Raw genomic sequence first — 20296 nt, 5'->3', positions numbered from 1 at the left:
TGAACAAGTTTTCATTCCATTTGGAAGGGTTCAGACATTAAGGATGCAGCTTAAAACACACCTTGGCTATAACCTAGGCTATAATCAAGTCTGCTTTGTTAATATGATGAAATCCAGATTATTTCTCCTTATTGACGCTATGTGATGAGACATTCAGAACTGAAAGAGTAAAAATCACCTTTCTCCAATAAATTCCATATAAATTAGAAGTTAGTTGTTAAAACACTGTGCAGAGTGCATCGGAGGGAAGGCCAAGCATTGGGTAGCTGAAATAGGAAAGAAAAGTAACCTTTAAGTGTCTTGTCTTTCATGTTAATAATATCGAATTTAGTGAGTCCTTCCCAATGTTTTACTTGCAGAGCAAATATTTTCTCTCTCAGTTATTGAACTCATGGTGTGATGTCAGCTAACAGCACCTTCAATTCCTTTAACTAATGAATAAAGATCACCACAAAAGTGATGAACTTCCACAAAGTTTTAAAGGAGGGTGAGACAAATGAGTTTTTATATATAGTTCAGAGGTTATCATCTGGGTTGTTTTGAAGATAAGTAATGTGGGTTTGATTCTGTTAGAAGTTGGCACATAAAGTGTGCCAGGAAGGTTCCATATGATTTTACTGAGACGGTGTGCTAAAATTCAGCTGACCTGGCTCGAGAATATTTGGGGTCTGGTACTACACAGAAAGGGAAAATGTTCAGGAAAAACAGCTTCTGTTTCCATTTTTGTTATGTTAATAACAATTCAGAGAGAAATTTTACATGCTACTGAATTTATCACTAATCTGGCATTTACACTTTCAGCAGCACTCAGTTGTGTGTTTTCCTTCCTGGTAAGGATCTAAATCCAATGATCAGTTCTCTTGCCAACTCTAACCATGATAGAGTTTCACAGAGATTCGTCTGCCCTAACTTAGGAGTCTAACGGTTAGCAGCGTATGCTCTAGTAGCTTAACTACTGCCTTAGGGTCTCCTTGTGGAAGAAGAAAGAAGAATTTGGAAAGAAATTGGAAAATAGTCACCTGCTGAGAGTGGTTCATCTGACTTAAGAAATCCATTTTGGACTGGAATTTACCTCAGGAGTTACCTAATTACTCCACTGATGATAAAGGGAACTCTGAATGAGACTACAAGACTTACAGATTTGTGGGTATATATGACACACAGTCACCTGCGGTTAGATCATTTTAGTTAGTGTCAAAAATAGCAATAAACTATGGTTTGTTCAGTTAATCTGTTGGATCTGCTCCTGGCCAGGTCCAATTATCATGTAACATAATGGTTCTGGTAAAGCTGATGATGGTTTAAAAAACGGAAGAATAAAATCTGTACAGTGATTCTATGGTTTCCCTAAGTCAGATGGACCCTTCACCTGTCTATCTCTGTACCCTGGTTCCTGTGCCTGTATCCTGTACCTCGTGACAGATGCATAAATATACATACAATGTTGTTTCCCGTCATCAGAGGGTAACTGGCTGATTAATCCATGCTAGGTTAGTGGTTGGACTTGATGATCTTAAAAGTCTCTTCCAATCAAAATGATTCTATGATTCTACGAACCAAATTTTGTCATTGCTATTTTGTATTTACCAACTTCTGTTAGATTTCGCTAGTAGATTTTGTATCCATCCTCATTAATATACTACTTGTATTGTGAGAAAAAACCCTAATACTTCATTTTATTTATTTGGTGCTTAAAAAAAATTAATCTCCTATTTGCATTTTTTCTCTGTTCAGTTGTTCACAGCATTATTATTTCCAATAGCCTTCCAATTATTTTTTTTTGTCAAGTTGGAGACCTCTAATCTACCTTTAACATTTTTAGTGCTTTCTGCTTCTGATATATTTGAAAAGAAGGTTCATCAATTAGTTATTTTGGCTTTAACAAGTTGTTCTAAAAAAAGATACAAAATTTTATGATAGATTTACATTTGACTTGCCAAAATTATTTTTTTTGCTGTTTATACATCTGGACATGGTTTCCAATTTTTTTGACAGATTTATTTTTATTTATTTATTTATTTCTTACAGCTCCCTTTAATTTTACATTTAATCAGAGTAAAGCTTCAGTAAATGTTTGGTTTATTTTTCTGAGTCCTCTTAAAGACTTTTTGATGAGTATCATACAATTGTTTTCCAATCTTGAAAAGATATTAATACTACCACCAGCTTTTCAGCCTTTTGACTGATTCCTGACTAATCTCCTTTTCAAAAGTTGAGTCAGTTTTTGTACAGTTATGCCTTGAAATTAAACATCACAGCAGTGGATTACTTCTGTTTTTTTCACTTCTACAGAAAAGTTGGATTTGAGGATATTCTAATACCTATTCTAAGAAGATACATTTTTCAAAAATTACTGTAAGCTTTTTTTTCTTTTACCAACCTACTGGCAGAAGTGTATCTCAAGTTGCACCAGGGGAGTTTTAGGATGGATATTAGGAAAAATTTCTTCACCAAACGGGTTATCAAACATTGGAACAGGCTGCCCAGGGAAGCAGTGGAATCACCATCCCTGGAGGTATTTAAAAGACGGGTAGGCGTGGTGCTTAGGGACACGGTTTAGTGGTGGTTTTGGCAATGTTATGTTGATGGTTGGACTCGATGATCTTAAAAGTCCCTTCCAACCTAGACAATTCTATGATTCTAAGATCTTAGCCAATATCGTCTTCTCATCTGCTGTTGGTAGTCCCCTGAATCTCTTATCTGCTTATCTTCTTGTCTCCTAAGAAAACAACAACAAAAAAAAAAGTTTAGAAATCATTTTAAAAGGCAAAATAAAGATAATTATAAAAGAAGCAAGATCTCAAAACAAGAAATCTAGAATTTAATGTGAGTTTTGGTGCACAGTACTTTTAAAGTTTGGGCAGCTATTTTTGGATCCGTGTTACTTTCCCAATTGCCCACTTTCAATCACCTATCTGCAAAGCTCGTTCAGATGCCTCCGGTACCTGTGAAGGTATATATAAGTAATAAGCAGTAAGTGAAGAAATCATTGAGCCATACCCCCTTTTATCTAGTAAGGTCCTCTCATATCAAGTGTTGTTGATCTAACTTGTCACATTCTCCAGGGATGGGGTGCTCTCCTCTTTATTTGTTTACAAGCAGCTATCCATTTTCATCACTGCAAATGAAAGAAATGATTGGTAAATTGTAAATTTGCATATTTTTGTTAGGGATGGATGAAAGACAGATGTCATTATAATTTGGCATATGTGGGGTCCTTGCCTTGAAATTCCTGGCTGTTCTAGCACTGTATCTTAAGTGTCATTGCCTCTGTTGATATCGCAGAGTAGTTCTCTTTTGGGACTCCCAGTGTTTATGTGTCTGGTTTTGTGTACTACAGAGGAACTGCTGATCTGGTCCTTGCAAACCAATGTCTTTGCAGCCTTTGACAAGATTTCGCACAAAGCAGTGCTAAGGGAAACACTGCCTCACTTAACCTGCTGGAGTTCTGTAGAAGGCTCGTGAAACTGGAGGGGTTTTTTCCAGGTCTGTGTGCATTTGAACATATACTGAGGATTTCTAAGGTCTGGCAATTTTTATTTATTTTTTTTTTTTAGGTTCGGTTGAATACAGGGCATTTTAATGGTTAAGTATTAAGTGAAAAAAAAAGAATCCTACAGAAATGAAACAGCTAGACTTGAGGTGGGGGACAGGACACAATATGTTAAACATTCAGTGACTACCTGAATCCATATCAGTTCTTGTTCTTTTTACTTTCCTGCTAATTGTTAAGTGTTTCATAAATTTTCTCCAAATTTTTCTTATGATGCACTGTCATCTGGTCTTGGTATAGTTGAAAGCAACACATCCAATGTTAGAAAGGATCTATTGAAACTATGATTAATCATTAATGCATGATATCACATAACTTGGTTTAATGTTATATGTCCTAATTTAATCTCTTCTGGATATATCCTAGTTTAATCTCTTCTCAATTCGATTTACCAAATCAAGAATTTATCTAGTTCTACACACCAGAGCTCATGCTCTCTGTATGCTTTCTGTTCTAGAAGTGGCATGGCATAAAATCTGTTGCTTATTCCCAGTGATTGTATTCATTTTTGAGCCATTTACCAAAACTGTTTGTTGGGGTTTTTTTCCTGCCAAAGTCAGCTGTTGCTATTTTGGACTTCCTTAAGTAAAGCAGGCATTTATTTCAAAAGTACAGATAAGGTCCTTGGTTAATATCAATTTCTTCACAGAGGTTAGGTACACTTACAGACAAGGAAGTTTTGCCAGATGGCTGCAGTAATGAAAATGTGTCTGGGGGAGGGAGGAGAGAAAAAAGAGGAAATTAGCAAAACCAAAGTCCAAGAAACAAAAATCTGCAACTGAACATAATAAAGGGTAAATATGTAAGATACTTTTATCAAAAAGCATATGGATCTAAACATTATCATTACTTGGCTTTTGATGGATTCATGGCATAATGCTGAAACTTGGTATAATTTTGGCATAAAATAATGATCCTTTTAAAATACAACATTTCAGGATGAAATAACTTGTACAAAGCCTACAGATTCAGGATCATATTTTTTTTAAATGCCATTTTGAATCTTCAGTTAACTTTCTTGAAATGTTTCTAGGAAACACAGACAGCTAGGTGAGATCTCAGGATAGAAAGACAGAGGAACATTACTGATAGAATTCAAAGAGAAGGATAAGTGGAATCTTGTAAGGGTAAAATTTGAATGATAGGGAAAATATGTTGGAATTTGATTGAGGTTAATGTTCGGCTCAAAGGTAGAAGTAAATACAATTCTAATCCTTTTTTTTTTTTTTTAAATGAAATGCTCAGTGTTAAGCAGAAGTAGTCCATAGACCTTATAGCAACTTTTCAGAATTTAACCAATAAGTTCCTAAGAGTTCATGCACATATATACTACAATGTGTTCAGTTAAAGGAGTGGTTTGCAGTGAGGCATTTTATCTATAGTTAGAAGTTAGTTAAAATAGCAGAAGGAAGAAATTAAGCAAATAACAGAATAAGGAGTATATATAGTTCTATTGTTATACGACTGGAAACTGGACTACAATGTACATGTGTACAGGGACAGCTAGTATTGAGCGTGCAGTTTGATCGTCAGTATTTTACTGCTTAAGTATTAACCACGCAGTATCAAAGGTCTCTTTACTTTTTTCTGTTCTTCCTCAGGTTGACAAGCGAGTTACTCTGTAAGTAACCTTTCTTATCTCTAGGACATTTCAAGAAGTCAAATATCTTTTTTTTCAGTCATATAACTTGAAGTTCCATAAACATATTCTTTTTAGAACAAGAAGGAAAAAAAAATAGAGAAAATCTTATCTTGAGATAGTTCAAACACTCTATTTTCCCCATAAAATCAGATATAAGGGCATGCACAAATCAAAGACTTTTACTAACAGAGGGGGTGGCCATAGAGTACCAGGACCTGGGGACCTTTGGAGAAAATGGGAATATAGTGTTCTTCAGTATGAGGATGCACAAGCAAAACTGAATGTATAATTTATGACATTGCTTGAGGTGCTTGTTTGAGGAAGTAGGTACTAAGAAAAAAAAAAATTGAGACTTTTCTTGCTTCATACTTTTAAAGTATAATCTGGTATGACAGAAATGCAACAACTTTTCTATTCAGTGCTTCAGCATTATAAACCTGACCCTGATGACTATCTCATTAAGCCACACACAATTACTAAGGTTTATCCACTTTCATAAACTTCCTTTCTGTGGGACTTTTAATGGACTATATATCATTTTGAGATACATTTAATCAGAAATGTAATGTAACAGTAGCTTTCTATTGCAGTGTAAGTTAGAATAGGCACTTTTTTGGATTTCAACAAATGTTGCATCGCTCATAAATCGACAGTGTTCCTGTATCACCACTACAGAGAAACATCTAATCTATCTTCTGGTCCATAAAATTTCTGCAGAAGAACTGCTTCTTGATGCTAATGACAACACAGTTCTCAAAAGAACTTCAATGTAGCATGAGCACAGCTCATAAACAGTACCCAGAAGTTAACATTGTGTTATAAGCTAACTTTTGGGGCCATTCTCAATTCAGTGCCTGTATTAGTAGCCTCATGCATGAACAAATTAAACAAGGATATCATTTATCAGCATACATATTATCAAATATTCGGTAATTTATTTATAAACAATCTAGTATTATTATTTTTTCCTAGCAATAAGATGTAAAGATGATACTGAAACATAGATTCCTTTCAATTTGCCAAGTAACTTTAACTTATCTTATGGGACTTTTGTCTGGTATAATATTTCTCAATTACTACCAAGACGTTTCCTCCACAGAATATCACACACTTTGACACACGTACCCCTGCGCTTATGAAAAATAATTACTGGTTAGTGAAAACAACTGGCTTATTATAGTGAAAACAACTGGCTGCAGCAGGACTTAAAAGTCTACTAAGCCAACCACAAAGTCTCAGGTTGGTTGTATCGTATAATTTTGTGAGTTACAGGTAAAAGTATGTTTTAATAAGTGCAGTGGAGGTGTTTCTAATGCACTTCTCTTGAGCAGCTCTTCAATAATGATTTAACACATACTATAATAAAGGAGCTTGTACATGGATTTAATACATTTTATTTTATTGCACTCTACTTTATCTCAACCAATTTTCATCCTACTTTATCTCAAGTGACAAAACATTTTCTGCCTGTAAGCGTGATAAAATCATTTCAATGTTTCAAAGCGATAGTTAAGGAGTTCAAAGGATACATATATATATATATATATGCTTTATTTGTCTGTTTCTAGTCAATAAACAAATAATGATCTCTCACTGGTTAGATTACAGTGCATTGCAACAGTATAACTAGTTTGCATTGCCAGCTCTATACAGAAGGGCTGCCCCACTGAAGGCTAACAACTTCATCTCAAACAGTTGGGCAAACTATTTTCTCTCTCATTAGCCACATAAGAAATTCCCCCCTGAAATGTCACCTCCTTCAGCATTCACTTCTTTTTTATTTTTTTTTCCCCCAGCCTTACATTTCCATTTGGAAGATCTTCATTTCCCACCTAAATTTTGGGGGGAGCTCTAGAGGACTTTCAGGCTCACTCACATTCTTCTTACAGCTGTTCCTACCTGCAGATGACAATTGTAGCTTTCTTCTCTATGTGGCCTTCCCACAGAGGCACTTTTCATACCTGACGTCGTTTTCTTCAGCCAAACTAACAATGTGATATTCCTTACCAGTGTTCTTTGACACCAGATTTCAGTTTAAAATTAGCATGGTCATAACTGAGGATCTCATCTCATTTTCCTTCTCCTCTTTTCTTTTCGAGTTGCTATGGAGTCGCTTTCTGTTCTTCTTCTCTGGAGGCCCTAGTCCCTCCCATGTTGTCCACGTACACACATAAGCAGATTAAATGGCATAGCACCAGTGGTCTTTCTCTTGGTAGTTTCACATCAGCTAACAGAGGTGAGACTAGCACTGTGTAGATGTGTTCCAGCTGTGTCACGCTAGCTACGCTGATGTGGTGGGTCGACGCTGGCTGGACACCAGGAACCCACCAAAGCCACTCTATCACTCCCCTCTCAGCTGGACAGGGGAGAGAAAATATAATGAAAGGCTTGTGGGTAAAGATGAGGACAGGGAGAGATCACTCAGCAATTACCACTACCGGCAAAACAGGCTCAGCTTGGGGAAAATTAATCTAATTTCTCACCAATCAAGTCAGAGAAAGGTAATAAGAAAATAAAACCAAATCTTAAAACACCTTGCCCCCACTCCCTATTCTTCCTGGGCTCAACTTCACTCCCACTTTCTCTACCTCCTCCCCCACAGTGGTACAGGGGAACAGGGAATGGCAGTTGTGGTCAGTTCATCACATCTTGTTTCTGCTGCTCCTTCCTCCTTGGGGCAAGACTCTTCACACTTTTCCCCTGCTCCAGTGTGGGGTCCCTCCCACAGGACACAGTATTCCACAAACTTGTCCAGCATGAGTCCTTCCCCCAGGCTACAGTTCTTCATGAACTACTCCAACATGAGTCCTTCCACAGGGTGCAGTCCTTCAGGAACAGACTGCTCCAGCATGGGCTCCTCTTTCTGTGGATCCACAGGGCCTGCCATGAGCCCGCTCCAGGGCAGGCTTCCCAAGGAGTCACAGCCTCCTTTGGGCATCTGCCTGCTCTGGCGTGGGGTCCTCCTTCTTGTGGATATTTGTTCCACCGTTAACCTCCATGGGCTGCAGGAAGACAGCCTGCCTCACCATGGTCTTCACTGTGGGCTGCAGGGGAATCTCTGCACCAGTGCCTGGAGCACCTCCTCCGCCTCCTTCTTCACTGGTCTTAGAATCATAGAATCGTCACAGTTGGAAAGGACCTTTGAGATCATCGAGTCCAACCACACACACACAAAAAAACCCCTACAATCTCTGCCACTAGAGCATGCCCTGAAGTGCCACATCTAGATGTTTCTTAAATACCTCTAGGGATGGTGACTCAACCACCTCCCTGGGCAGGCCGTTCCAGTGCCTGACCACTCTTTCAGTAAAGTAATTCTTCCTAACATCTAATCTAAACCTCCCCTGCCGCAACTTCAGGCCATTTCCTCTGGTCCTGTCCTTATTCACCTGGGAGAAGAGGCCAACACCCACCTCTCTCCAACCTCCTCTCAGGTAGTTGTAGAGGGCAATGAGGTCTCCCCTCAGCCTCCTCTTCTCCAAGCTAAACATGCCCAGCTCCCTCAGCCTCTCCTCATATGACCTGGTCTCCAGACCCCTCACCAGCCTGGTAGCTCTCCTCTGGACACGCTCCAGCACCTCAATGTCCCTCTTGTACAGAGGGGCCCAGAACTGAACACAACACTCGAGGTGAGGCCTCACCAGTGCCGAGTACAGAGGCACGATCACTTCCCTGCTCCTGCTGGCCACGCTATTTCTCATACAGGCCAGAATGCTGTTTGCCTTCTTGGCCACCTGGGCACACTGCTGGCTCCTGTTAAGCTGGCCGGCCACCAGCACCCCCAGGTCCTTTTCTGCCGGGCAGCTTTCCAGCCACTCTTCCCCAAGCCTGTAGCGCTGCTTGGGGTTGTTGTGACCAAAATGCAGGACCTGGCACTTATTAAACCTCATACAGTTGGCCTTGGCCCATCGATCCAGCCTGTCCAGGTCCCTCTGTAGAGCCTTCCTACCCTCAAGCAGATCAACACTCCCACCTAGTTTGGTGTCATCTGCAAACTTACTGAGGGTGCACTCAATCCCCTCATCCAGATCATTGATAAAGATATTAAACAAAACTGGCCACAAAACTGAGCCCTGAGGGACACCACTGGTGACCGGCCACCAAGAGGATTTCACCCCATTAATCACAAGTCTCTGGGCATGGCCATCCAGCCAGTTTTTAACCCAGCAAAAAGTACCACTTGTCTATGCCATGATTCTCCAGCTTCTCCAGGAGAATGCTGTGGGCGATGGTGTCAAAGGCCTTACCAAAGTCCAGATAGACAATGTCCACTGCCTTCCCCGCATCCAGAAGGCAGGTCACACGGTCATGGAAAGAGAACAGGTTGATTAAGCAGGACCTCCCTTTCCTAAACCCATGCTGGCTGGCCTTGATCCCTTGGCTGCCCTGCACTTGCCGTGAGAGCTCACTCGAGATGATCCTCTCCATGATCTTTCCTGGTACCGAGGTCAGGCTGACAGGCCTGTAGTTCCCCGGATCCTCCTTCCGACCCTTCTTGTAGATGGACATCACATTAGCCACCTTTCAGTCATCTGGTACCTCCCCTGTTGACCAAGACTGTTGATAAATGATGGAGACAGGCTTGGTGAGCTCTCCCACCAGCTCCCTGAGTACTCTTGGGTGGATCCCATCTGGCCCCATAGACTTACGTGTATCTAGGTGCAGAAGGAGATCATTGACTACCTCCTGATGGATTATGGGTGGCTTGTTCTGCTCTCCATCCTTATCTTCCAGCTCAGGAGGCTGAACACCCTGGGGATAGCTGGTCTGACTTGGTGTCTGCAGAGTTGTTTCTCTCACATATTCTCTCCTCTCTCCTGCTGCAATTGCTGTTGTGCAGTGTGTTTTTTTCTCCTTAAGTATGTTATTCCGGAGGTGCTACCACCGTCGCTGATGGGCTTGGAGACATCGTCTTGGAGACAGCTGGCACTGGCTTTGTTGGACATGGGGGAAGCCACTCACAGAAGCCACCCCTGTAGCCCCCCTGCTACCAAAACCTTGCCATGCCAACCCAATACACTTGAGTACCAATAGCAGTTAACCACAATAAACCAGAAATCTTAAAGTTTAATTTACCCTCCTTCTTAGTCTTCATTAAATCCTCTGCTGTAAGCTTGTTTAAAACTAACTCAGATATTTCCACATTATACTTCAGTCACTCATGTGTCTGAGTGACAAAATACTGTAAGTACAGGCAATGTTTCCTTGTTTTAGCTTTACATTGTCCACAATTCATTTTATTGCACTGTTTCCTTAAACTCTGTAAAGTACTTGTATACTTCTGCTTCCTTTTTTTCACTGGCTAATAACTAATTTGCTTCTAGGTGTTAGTCAGTTGCAGCCAGGAAGCTCAGAAGAGATAAGGCTGTGCCCAAACAAATAACAGGAAAATTCAGGAATTATATTCTTCTTCCTTGTTTCTTGTGAAATGTAGGCAAAAGCACAATATTTATGGATTGACCTGCAGCAATTCAAATAAATATTATTTGCATATTAAACCTGTCTTTGTTTACAGCAAAAGTGAAACCGCTTTCTGTTCATTTTCTTCAATTTAAAAAAAAAAATTACATCATATGATTTCCCTCCTGGTCACGTCTTCATCTCTCATTCAGGCATTTTCAGCAGTTTACTAGTAGTCATAGTCTAGTACTAAATGTAACAAACTGGAAGCTCTCAAGTGCATTTTAATGGTGTGTTATAGACATTAAATACACTATCATTATATTAAGGGTTATGTTTTATTTTTGCTTTATTGCTGGGTCCAAAAGTAGGCTGGGTAGAAGAGATGTGGGAGCAATAAAATTTTCCAAAAGTTATATTCAGTAGTGGAAACATGTGTGAGTTTCATAGTGGCTTGGCTGTTTTTTCCTTTTCCGCATGAATATTTACAACCCACCAGGAAATAAAACAGGAGTGACAACATAGTGTAAATACATCTATCCTGATATTTTTTGGTCCAAAAAGAATATAGACCCCCAAAGTATGTTAAAAGAGTCTATTCTAACAAGACTTCTAGGTCAGTATTTTCGGCCCTGATGTATTCACACTGATATCCTAAAATTCGAGTCTTTGTGAGAACTGTTGAATTTCTTGAACACTTGAATTTAGTCAACACTATATTAATGCTAGTTCACTGTGGCAGCACTTCGTAGTGTGTTTACCTTCTTTTGTAATGGACAAGAGAAATCTACTTGCCCAAAAAAAGGCTTATATAACATTGAGGATGAGGTGAAGCCGTTGGATGCATGAAAAACATGACAGATTTACTAATAATTTACTTTCTTAGTAACAGTTTTTACAGTTTAGGACAGGTTATATTTACAAAGCACCTCACCTTAAACCTGGAAATAGTTCTAATGAGATACCTTTCACATCGTGCATTTTAGGTTACCTTTGATATCCGGCTTATGAAAACAAATGTTCAGCTTTTTCTTTTCCCTTTGCAGTGTCAAGAAATCGTGCTTGTGTGGGACACACCAGCCGAGTTCTCTCCAGTGCATCTGACTCCACTTAAAAATTAATAAAGCCGTACATGGGGTTGTCAGTAACGCTGGGCAGGACCGATCAAACTAACAGATGCTCATTCTGGACAGCAGAAGGAAACTAAAATTCTACAGGGTTCATGCAGGAATGTGACAATTTTGGCCAACATAAAATTTATGCTTTATATTTATTTCTGATGTGTCATCTGATCCTTAAAATAGCATATTTATTTTTCCCCCAGTTACATTTTCTTTGGGAGGTCTAATTCCATTGGAGCAGGGCTGACATTCAATCCAAGTCAAGTCAGCTCTTGCCTATGGCAGGGGAAGAAAAATCATTGCTTTTGGATGAAAATGCGGTCTTGTACCAGTAGCTTTATTTCCAAGCCCTGCCTGCATTGTTGCCCACAAACCCAGGCTGCTCATGGGCCTTTATCCCCCCTCTGCTGCCAAGGGGGCAGAGGCAGTGATGACACCTCAGGTCTCCATGGCCACTTGTGAAGATGGTCAACCAGGCTGGTAGCACGCCTCCTTCTCCTGCACTGTTGCCTGCTGGCTAGCAACAAGCTTGCTAATTATTATCTTGCAGATAAACTCAGTAATTGATATTTGAAAAGTAAGAAAGATCCCCACTTCTGTCCTAAAGCTGGAGATTTCTTTCCCCACAAAGCATGGCGCACGAAGAGCTGGTTCTGTACAACTGAGTGTGTAAAAACAGCAGGTACAGAAACAAGCAGCCGTCAGCAGGATTGGTCTAAAGCAGACATGCTTCCGTCAAAACAGAGGGCTAGTCTGCTAGGGGCTGTGTTTGAATGTGTTTGTACCTCTTTGTGGCAGTCCTCTTGTTCCCTCCCCTTTGCTGTGGGAAATGTGAGAAATGGTGACTGAATTCCTTGTTTGACTATGATCAAATTAAAAGAGAGAGACAAAGAAGCTGGGAAGAAAAGGAACGGAAAGGCTGGGATAGGGAAAGAGAGTATGGTTGTTATTCTTGAAAGTGGCAAATCAGAAACCAGCGCCAATTCCTGCAGCCGTAAAGGACACAGAGTTCTAGTCTCCCTCAGTGTGAACAACAGTATTTGAACCTACTACTCACTTTTCCAAAGGTGTTAAATATTCCACAATGGGGAATTGGAGTTCAGATCTCACTTTTCTCGCTTTCTCACCTACTATGCAAAAGTATGTAAGGCTTGGGGTGGGGGTGGGGGCTTAGGAGGGTGGGGATGTGATTGAGGAAACCACCTTGATAGTAGTAAAGAACAAAATTTTGGACTTTGCTTTCAGTACCATTCATTCATTGACTCACAAGTCCAGTGTTTTACAATACCTTGTATTGTAAATGACAAGGTAATTACAATACCTTGTATTGTTTTACAATATTTCATGCTGGGAACCAGTATTTTGACTTTCCACCATTCAGAAAAATAAGTTCAAGCTTATTTTTAACCACACTTTGAATCTACCAACATGGTCAGCAACATTGAGAAAAATGTGTTCTTTAAAATAAAATTTGATAGAAGGTGACAGAAATTTAGAAAATTTCAAAAGTAAAGTTTCTTGCTACGTGTATTATCAAGACCACATTTATATTTTACATAGCTATTTATGCAATAACTGTGATCATCACAACACAACAGAAAATTTGGACGAGTGTATTTCTTATAAGCAGAATGATTATATTCAAGCAGAAAACACTGGTCTCCTGGTTATTATTAATAATTTATTGAAGTGGTGTCAGAAAACTGGTTATCAACCTACTAGAAATAGTAGGATATGGGATCTGTCCCATAAGGTTTACAGTTTGAAAAAGACACAGGAAAAACAACATTCCCTGGGTAATCCAGTAGTAGATAACCATTACAGTATATTTCCCCTGCCTTCACTTCCTGTTGTTATTTTGGTTTGTTTATTACTGATTTTAGATTAGAGGAGTGACTGCCAGAAGCTCTGGAGTAACTCTTCAGGATTTTAGCTTAGATAGGATAGTCTTCTCAGCACTCCAATCCTTTTGGCTATTCTTTATTCTGGTAAACATTACAGATATTTTTAAATTGAATTAACACCATAAAAAGGATGTATTTTACATGAAAGAAGAAATTGGAGTAATATGAGAAAGCGGCTAAGCAGGAGAAGAAATAATTACCCGGGCAGATAGTAGCAGCAGATGGTGATTTCTACTGGGAAATGCATGCAAAGATTCAGAAAATGAGTACTGTATTACGGTGCTTTTAAAATCTGATGGCAGCACTAACATCTTTCAGAAAATGGATGTTGAACTGTATCTCAATGCTTTAACAGAGACAGAACAGCTAAACTGAAAACAACGAGCAGTGTACGGATAACTTTGAATTAGTACTCATCCTGCCCATCATATACACTGAACCCAAAGACTTTCTGGAGAAGGCAAAGAACTGCTGCAAAATGGTCAAGGTCTAAAAGACAAAATTTGAATGGATTTGTACTATTTATATGGTGGTGATGGAAACTCAGCACAAACAATTTAGGGACCAGAGCTGAAAATGTACTATGGAGTCTCCAGCTCCTGCCCGCTTTGCTCTGGGAGTAGAGCTCACTCGGCCAAGTTACGGCGGCTCAGGGGCTGATCTGACTCGGTGCAAACTGATGCAGAGGCAAGCTCCACATCTGCAAGTGGCATAACCAGTACTAGCAATCTGAGCAACCTGGCTGCTCCTTCTTTTCTCTGCCAAGACTTCCCAGGGCTTTGATTGCAGCAACAGAGAGCAACAATGGCACAAAGGCTTCCACACCAACTCTAAAAGTATACTTTGTTTGGACTGAAGTGATCTCACTAGAAAGCTTGTGAAAATTAGCTCTTAAAGTGCTATCTTTCCAAACATGTGTGATGCATTAACTAGCCTGTGGCCTTTTTCCTGAAATTTACTTGAGGAAAGAAGGATAAAATTAAGGCAATTGCTGTTGTGAAAATCCTTTGCTTTCTGTGGTTCAGAAATGTTTCCTGTTAGTTTTCCAAGTCCAGCAGTGGTGCTGTTTCCTAGTGATTGTGGTGTTCATATTCAGCATATGACATTACCTGCTCTATTCTTTCTGAATTGTGACCAGTTAAATATACAAAATATGCCTCCTAAACATAAAATGAAGCTATAAAAAAAAAAAAAAAACATTAAAACTTAAAATCCTGATCTGACTTTTTGTTCTAGTTACAATGTACCTAAACTCATTATATGAGAGAGTTTGTAAATTAATTTTTCACTTAGTTTTATAAAATAGGGATTTACTGTTAAATTTGGTGAATTTACTTCCAATTCTGTATTCTTATCCATCTTTTAAAGAAGACATTTATTCATCACAAAGGGAGGAATTGCTTCTTTTATTTTCACTGAAATAATCTTCCATCCCCTGAAAACTGTAGTGTTTGCAGTTACCTGAGTTCAGCTTTGACTTTAATGCTCTTCCAGGTACACTAGCTTCACCTTACCTTCTTTGAGGTAGGAGTCATCTCATTGATTGTCTTCAGTAAAAGGAAATGGCTCATGCATCTTTCGTACATTATAACAAATGTCCTTTTGCATTATAATTGAATGGTGATTGTTGTGTTCAATCAATGAGAAAGGTTAAGGGAGCTTCTCTGCCAGCATTTTTAATGGAGAAGTCGATTTAGATTCAGTTTAATCATTCTGGCTGCTTCAGAATTAAAGCAACAAAGACCATCAATGGCACTATAATTACCAGCCTTTCTGTAAGTTTACACTGCTATTTATGCAGCTGTAAATTTTGTTATAATGCACAATGTGACCAGGTTAACTTGCTTTGTTTGTAATGCAAAATATTTCCCTTAATTGTACTGTGGATAAGAAATTGTTGTGATGAAGTATATATAATTCAGCCTAATAAAAAAAGGAGGGAAAAAAGTAAAAGCAACCCTTCTGTAGAGTCTGACTGAGGTGAATCAGCCTGATAGCTTGTGTTAAATAGTTTAAAGTCATGGCCTTAACCTTGGGACACTAGAGACATATTCTACTTTATTGAACATGGAGACTAGCATCACTCCCAGGTGAGTAAAAAGGGTCAAATATATTATTCTAATCCCTGTTCCAAACAGAGAAAAGGTCATTATACACTACCTATTGCATGCTGCCAAAGAGTGAAAAATTCACATTAGGGACATGGGTGCAAATCTATTTTAGACATGGCCTTTAAAATGTTACTAAAATGAATGATTAAGTGGTTTGAACAAGAAAAAAATTCTTGAAATTGATCTCATTTATTAATTAGTTTGAGCTTATAAAGGTCTTACTATAAATAGCTAGAAGAATGGAAGAAATTGCTCATTTCAAATGAGAGAGAGGCTATCAAATAAATTTGTTTTCTTGTAATATTAATACCTGTAAGTATGGTTATCCATTTCATTTGCTACTGCTGAATGGAAGATGACAGGATATCTTGATTTATCCAGGATGTCTAGATAAGCGTGTCCAGCACTTCCAGCAAATTAGAGACACAGGATACTTCTGTTACTCTTCTTTTTTTTTGGTTTTGGGTTGTTGGGGGTTTTTTTTCCTCCTTTTCCCTATAGAAATTTCATTCAAAGTACGTCAAGGATTTCTTTTTTTCTCCACAGGGAGGGACAAGATTTGACCAAACTTCTCACTAACTTAGAAACATGTTTTCTGTGCAAAAGCACATCTCCAGAGATGGGTCAGTGTAAAAGACAAAAACAAGTAGGTAGAGGGCAAGATGGTTTTTTGAAAGCTCACGAAAGCTCAACTTCCCTGAATGAACTAATCAATTTTTTTATTTCACGTTAACTAGCAAAGCTACTTGTAAATTTGCACGAAAACCAGTTGCATTTTCACCAGTTAAGTTGGTGGGACCCATGTGGGGAACCACTGCAGGCCGTAGGTTTCAGAGAAATAGATTGCGGCTTACCTAAAATGAAAAAGTACTTTCCAGTGATTTGATAAAATATTCCTGGGGTTTTTTTCCTATCACCTTTCATGGTTCTTTATTTCTATTAATAGCGTATTTAATATCTTGTAGCTGTGCATCTTAACTAAAGATGGATTGTATTGTCCCTGTAGCTTGGAGCTTGCTGTTATCCTAGAACAACTTTTCCTTCCTTTTCAGCAGATCATAAACTAGTAGGAGAGGATCATCTGACTAGCAGCAGTTACTGAATGACAATTAAAACAACTTAAATTATCGCATCATACAAAAATTTTTTTAGTGTACAACTCCTGAGCTTGCCATTTGCTGCATAATTTATGCTTCTTGGAAAGCTGGGCTTGAAGGTGTAATCAAAGGTATTGATATATACAAATCTGGACCTCCTACCAGCTATAAAACTACACGTACGCATGGTAGCAAGATTACGGTTCTTTAATGTATTTCTCTATCAAGCCAGCTCTTTCAGTAGCAGGAAATTATGAAAACCACTAAAGAAGACAATTTAAAAATGTAACTCCTTAAATCTGTCTCCAAAGAGGTAAAGGCAAACATGTAAATCAGCTGTTTATGAAACATTCATGTTTGAATTTAAAAGGCATATCAGTATACAGTGAGCATCACTGATATTAAAGTCGGGAGCTTAATCCTCTAAAGAAAACAAAACACATACAGTGCGTAGGCAGCCTGGCATAGTTCCTTCAGATTTTATACATGTGAGTTAGGGTGCGGAGGCTATACTTAATTTAAAATAAGATTGACTAATCTATTTGAGTGCTTACTGCCTTGTAAGCAGAGAAAAGAGTAGCGTGCCAGAATGGAAATCATATGGGCCGGGAATTCCCCTTCTGTTGACCACAGAAGGTATAGGCATAATCCATCAAGAACAGAATGCATGCCATACTTTGTTCATTAGCATTTAAAGAGGCTGTTTGGCATCAGACAACAAATACAATTCTTGCAAGAACTTGGCAGCGGACTGTTTGTCAGTTAATGACAATCCACAGCTTTTTCAAGGAAATACTAAATGTTCCCAGGGCTATTTCTGAATTCTTTTCAGCATGAAGCTTGAAGTGGGGCTAACACATTTGTATAGCGGTGACCAGCTTACAAGAGAAAACATCAGTTCTGAATCTGAAACCGAAACAGATTTGTTGGCAACACATCAACAAATCGTGATGGAATTACAAGATATGTGGTATCACATAGCTTATCTTTACATTTATGCATTTCCTAAAATACAACAGTGTGTTTAGCATCTCCATAGGCTACAGTCTGGAAAATGATAGAATCCTATTTAGGACTTGGATATCATTATAGACGGTGTGATAACTGTTGTGGGCAGAGTGGTTAAATTCACTTGTAAGGGAAAAGCAGTGAAATGTTTATTAACATAAAACAGTGATTTAACCAAGTTAGTAGTGAATGCAACGGTGTTTTACGAGATTCGATGCCAGGGTATACTTGATTATTTACTGCATAGAGGCCAGAGTTCAGACAAGCTGTCAGGGAGACCCTCCCATTGAGTCACGAGGTTCAGAAAGGACCCCCTTGCTTTCTAAACTCCGTCTCAGAGAGGAGTCTAGGTGAGGCTGGATCCAATCCTAGTCCCAGACTTGGTCGAGGGTTTATGTCTAAAGGATTATATATGCGCAATCAATCCTTAGGTCACTTAGCTAAGATTTCAAAGTTTAGCATGCTATTAGTCACTTACCGAGAATCTGTTGCAGCAAGGAATCTCTCAACCTCAAGGAGCAGAACCTTAAGCGTGTGTCCCCACTCAAGGGGAGGTCCTGTCATGCAGCCTGCTGCCGTGCAGGAGAGCTCAAAGGGCTCTTGGGCTGTCCGCTATTTATGGAGTAAGATAATTGACCTATAGTCACATTTGCATGGGAACAAGATACCTAGGTTCCCACTCCAGACAGTGTTTTGATTATGTTGCCAGCCATCCCCCACAGTTCAAGTGCAACTCATCACAACTCCCACTGATGGCCACAGCTTGAGCAGGAGCCGGGTGGGAAAAGGGGAGAGCACACCACCACACTAACATACAAAGAGAAAGAAAAAAAAAAAAAAAAGAAGAAAAAAACCACCAAAGTTTTTGTAGTTTTAAGTTAATTATCAATGAGGTTTTTGTTAATTGCTATAACGTTAACAGCATATCAAATTCCCTTCACTGTCTGTATCAAAATCTTCACCTGTGCTTAAACTAAATAAAAATATATATTTGTGAGATGGGATCTGATTCCAGTCCTAGATAACTAAATTTAAGCTCATATAGATGAGTCTTCATGTATGAGACATATATATGGGAATCAGTGGCCTAAACATAGGCATCTAGAACCATGTGAGGTTCCATACAAGTCTGGCAGTTGTGATACAAGACCCGTAAGGAATTCATGCCTACTGTAATGGCTATGTGGCCTTAGGATATGTACCTTAGGGCATGTACCTTAAGACATCTTGAATGGCACTAGACACCTACATTAAGGCAGTAGAACGCTGACCTTTGTGCCTGAACTCCTGTTTCAATCACTGACATACATACACTCAATACCAGAGTTTAGAGGGCTATTCATCCGCCAAAATGTAGGCATCAACTTCAAGGAGAGCTGAATAGTTCTCTACCCTTGCTGGACTGCCTTGGCTAAATTTCTAGTGACTGTTAGGAGAGATTAAACCCACCTATCTCTCATAGAGGTGCTCAGTCTAAGGTTAAATCCCACCCTTAATCTTCTGTAAAGAAGAAAAAAGAGATGATAACTTAGATAACAGATTCATTCTTTTCTTCTCTAAGCTATATGACTGTACATATTTTCAAATGCTCAGGAGCCATGCCTCTGTTTTTTGGGTTTTGGGTTTGTTGGGTTTTTTTGTGAAAGCTCTCAGAAAGCCAGATTTTTGTGTCATAGTTGGAACAAATTACTAAACCCAGATGCATTGCTGTGATGCTACAAGTTAGACTGTTTTGTAAGTGTTGCAGATTGTATTGTGTCTTTCTATTGTAAAGGCAGGGACTATTTGCTATCTCAGGAGAAAGATTTTGAATTTTAACATGCTATCCCACAAAGCTTCGAGATACTGTTTCCTTTCTGTTTTTGGGGTTGGGTTTTTTTGTTTGTTTTTTGGGGGTTTTTTTGATTTTTATTTTTTTTTTTGTCCAGCCAGATTTATAGGACTTCACTGTGTGCATTTGGTTTGTGGTCTGAAGACCAATTACTGGTAACGGCGAGCTTCAGGAAGCTTGAAAAACATCCTTTGCTGGGATGAGGGTACCAGCTGAAGTGATTCCTCTTCATCAGTCTGAAAGTCTAATGAGAGTGGAACAACAGGGACAAGTTAAGTACTTAGGGGACCTAGAAAAAGATGTTTTGTTTAAAGAACCACAGTTCCTATGGCAAGCGACCACCCTGTTCTCTTCAAGGTGACTTCTGAATATTCTCAATTGAAGCAATGTATTAAGCAATAAAGCAAGCAAGAAGACCAATAGAGGAGTTCTTATTAAGCTTGAATCCCAAGCCTCACTGTTAAAGTTGCATACAGATTTTAAACTGGAAGTGTACTGTTGTCAGTCTTGAAGATTTCTCTGGTGGAAACTTTCCAGGAAAGCTATCAATAAATTATATTTACATACACTTGAAGATACTTTAACATTGCAGGAGTCCTAGAAAAAAGTCTGAGGGTAAATGAGGTCCA

Source organism: Rissa tridactyla, chromosome 1, assembly GCF_028500815.1.
Source record: "Rissa tridactyla isolate bRisTri1 chromosome 1, bRisTri1.patW.cur.20221130, whole genome shotgun sequence".
Taxonomy (NCBI): Eukaryota; Metazoa; Chordata; class Aves; order Charadriiformes; family Laridae; genus Rissa; species Rissa tridactyla.
Note: the sequence above shows the minus strand (reverse complement) of the source record.